This window comes from Artibeus jamaicensis, unplaced genomic scaffold (genome assembly GCF_021234435.1).
Source record: "Artibeus jamaicensis isolate MK-2021 breed Jamaican fruit bat unplaced genomic scaffold, CSHL_Jam_final contig_685, whole genome shotgun sequence".
Taxonomy (NCBI): domain Eukaryota; kingdom Metazoa; phylum Chordata; class Mammalia; order Chiroptera; family Phyllostomidae; genus Artibeus; species Artibeus jamaicensis.
The window spans coordinates 17,562,189-17,565,799 of NW_026521924.1; the positions used below are offsets into that span (position 1 = coordinate 17,562,189).

The following is a 3,611-nucleotide window of genomic DNA, read 5'->3' on the forward strand; positions in this document are numbered from 1 at the left end:
AAACAGCCCTGGCTGGTGTGGCCCAGTTGGTTGGAACATTATCCTGTAAACCAACAAGTCATGAGTTCAATTCCCAGTCAGAGCACATGCCTAGGTTGTGGGTTTGGTCCCCAGTTCAGACATGCATGAGATACCCAATCATTGTTTCTCTCTGACATTAATATTTCTCTCCCTCTTTTTCTCCCTCCCTGCCCTCTCTCTAGAGTCAATAAGCATGTCTTTGGGTAAGGATTAACACACACACACACACACACACACACACACACACACACACACAACTTAATAATAAGTCAACAAATGGAGGTGAGTGGAAGTCAGTGGCATGTAGGGAAAAATAATTAAAGGCATTCTTAAAATTGAAAAAGTAGGAAGGAGCTTTGCACAGTGGCAGTATTGTAGCCAATGAGGTTTATCCAAGGCGCGATTATTGCTAATTGTAAAAGTAGGAAGGGCCTGATCTAGTAGGATGCACAGACTGGGAAACTAAGGCCTAGAGAGGAGCAGCACCCGACCTAGGATCACACAGCAAGTCAGTAGTGGCAGGGGGCCCAGAAAACACCATTTAACTCCTACACTAGCCAATTCTTGTTTCTGGGCTGCATCTCTGGTGAGGCCCACTGGGAGTCCCACACCAGATCCTTCCACAACCCTCAGACTGGAGTACTGTAAGGTTCCAAGGGAACCAGAGATCTGGCCTTACATAATACCCTGAGGACAGGTGTCTTGGTAGAGCCATTCCCCTACACCATCATGTGGACAGAGAGCCTGGCAAGAATTAGGGCCCTTCTGGGAAGCGTTTTGGGAAAATTAGAAAAGACTGGATCTTTGTTCCACATTTGAGCCACTGGATCAAGCCTCGCCTGAAGGCAATTATGGCTGACCATTTTAGCCAAATTTCTTTTCTGGTTTAATCCAGTTTGAGTTAGGTCTTTAGTTACTTGCCACCAAAAGTTCTTAACCCAAACAACAATGGAACTCAGCCTCCCAAAGGACTCTGATATACTTCCCTGGTTTCAGTTTCCATTTATATATGTTGATGGCTCTCAGATCTTTACTTCCAGCCCAGATTTCTCTTGTTAAAATTCAGACATATATATTAAACTACCTCTTAGACATTGCCACTGGGATATCCTAAAGCCACTTTAAATTCCAAATATCTAAAAATTGAGCTCATGATCTTTCCTCTATCAACTCACTCTTCCTTTTTAATTCCTTATCTCTGTGAATGTGGCACCACCAATCTTTCAGATGCTCAGCCAAAACCTGGGAATCAGTCTTGATACCTCCCACTTCCCCATCCCTTGTATACAGTTCACCTTCAGGCATTGACCTAAATATCGATCAAAATCCACCTATTCCTCACATTTTCACTGCTACTACCCTAAGTCATCACGACTTCTGATCTAGATGTTTACTATACTTTCTCGACTAGTCTCCTGCTGCCAGTCTTTATTCTCAACCCATTCTCTATCCCTGACACCCATTGTTGAATGAAAGAATGAATGAATGAACATTACTAACCTTTCATTTAAAACCCTTCACTGGCTTTCCTTTGCACTTAGTTTAAGGACCAAGTCCTTAAGATGGTTTACAAGGGCCAGCATGATCTATCTCTCTACCTTGCTTCTTCCCCCACTTTTCTGCCCTATTTGCCCCTGAGAAAATAAATTACCAATAGTCACTCCCTTGGTTCATTCCACTTTGTACACCCCACTGGCTACTCCCAACAGCATTTGTCCTCACTTGGCAAAGTCCTACATATCCTTCAAAGACCATTCTTAAAGTTTCTTCTTTAGGAAGACTGATTCCATCAGGGAGTCAGTTCTTTCTCTTCACTCCTAAAGCACTTAACAGCTACTTCTGTCCTGCACTTAATGATCATTATCTGATAGTTTTGTTACCTGAAGTCATCAGACCTGGGAGTCTGATTCTTTGTTCCTTGTGTCTGCTGAATCTTAGTCATGGTGGATTTTTTCCTTGTGTATTTCATCAGTTGTTTCCTTGCAAATTAGCTAATGTTTGGAAGGGCTTTAGGAATTCTGTGTAGCTTGCAGTGGGGAGCAGAGGCAGGGGAGGGAGGATAGACCCAAAGAGGATTTGCATTTGTTTCTGCTAAGCATCTGAGAGTTTTGGAGTAGCCTCAGGGATTCCCAGCCATGCAGGTGATATAAATATGAACCCTAGACACATTAAGGGCAGGCACATGGTTTCAAATTCTCAGGAAATAGTTTCTTCCCCCACCTAAAGACGGAGTTGAGACAGACACGTAGGACACAGGGACTTTTTTTTGTCTCTTGTGCTAGTAGTCAGATGTTTCCTTATTTCCCACTAATCTACTCTTTCACTGTGGGTATAAAAGACCTTCAAAGGTCCTAGATTTATCAAGGGTCTCAGTTCCAACCCCAAACTTCACATAAACCCAAGGCTTCAGCTCCCGAATTGTCTGTTAAAATCCAAACTATTGCAGGTCCAGTTGTACATTTAAAAGGATGTTTATTGTTTTTATTTCCGGCATTTCCTTGTGTTATGTAGCAGGAAGTTCCAGATATTTTCAGAAAGGAAGTCCAACTCCATACTTAGTAGACAGAATTGTCACTGGCTGTTGACTGATCTATTTTCTCCGTAAGTATCAAGCTCTGAAAGAGCAGGATCTGGATCTGACTCATCTCTGACTCGAGACACCCAGCCCTAGACTTGTCCCAGAGTAAGTGCTCAGTGTGTTTGCTGAGACCAAATCTCCACTCAGACTCCCCTAGAAATGGGGAGCTCACTTTTCTCCTGAAGAAGCTGTTCCTTTGGAAAGGGTTGTGTTGCCTGGGTGACCACCTGGCTAATGGGAGACACCTTCCCCTCATCTGTCTGTGTTCATCCTTCCCAACACTCAGCTTGTCCACTCAGATTCTGTAGGTGGGGGCAGGGGCGGGGGAGTCTCAGGGCCTGGATGATCCCAGTGATAACTAGAACTTTGAACTTTATGTAGGGCCAGTTCTTTTTTTAAATTTTATTTAGTTATTTTTTAAATACAGTTTTTTGTCTATTTCTCCCATCCCAGCCCCCCCCCGTGCTCCCCACCTCCCTCCCATTTCCACCCCCCTTAGTTCTCGTCCCTGTGTCCTTCCTATTTGTTCCTCCAAATCCCTCCCCAGGTCAGTTCTTTTTAAAAAAAATCTATTTTTTTTATTGGTTGATTTTAGAGAGGAAGGGAGAGTGAGGGAGAAAAAGAAACATCAATTTGTTGTTCCACTTATTTATGGAATCTTTGGTTGACTCTTGTATGTGCTCTGACTGGGGATCAAACCCACAGCCTCGGCATATTGGGATGATGCTCCAGCTGAGTGAACTACTCAGCCAGGTCGGGCCAGTTCTAAATGTACACCTAAAGTTCTTATGCACCATTAGTAGAAATTTAAACTGGCACAATAATCTGGGAGTGCAATTCAACAGCATCCATATAAATTTGAAATATGTACACTTATCATATTGCAACTCACTTCTCCGAGTCAATTCTCTTCACACCATAGTCACTGGAACATTGTGACAGCAAAACAAATGAAAACCACCAAAATGTCCATCAGTTAGTGATCAACTAAACAAACTACAGCCATAGAATG

At 43.1% G+C, this 3,611-nt stretch overlaps 1 pseudogene; it reads left to right on the top strand.

The window, feature by feature from the left end:
* The first annotated feature begins 373 nt into the window (after positions 1–373).
* On the top strand, positions 374–445 carry LOC119063380 (uncharacterized; annotated as a pseudogene).
* The last annotated feature ends 3,166 nt before the right edge of the window (positions 446–3,611 follow it).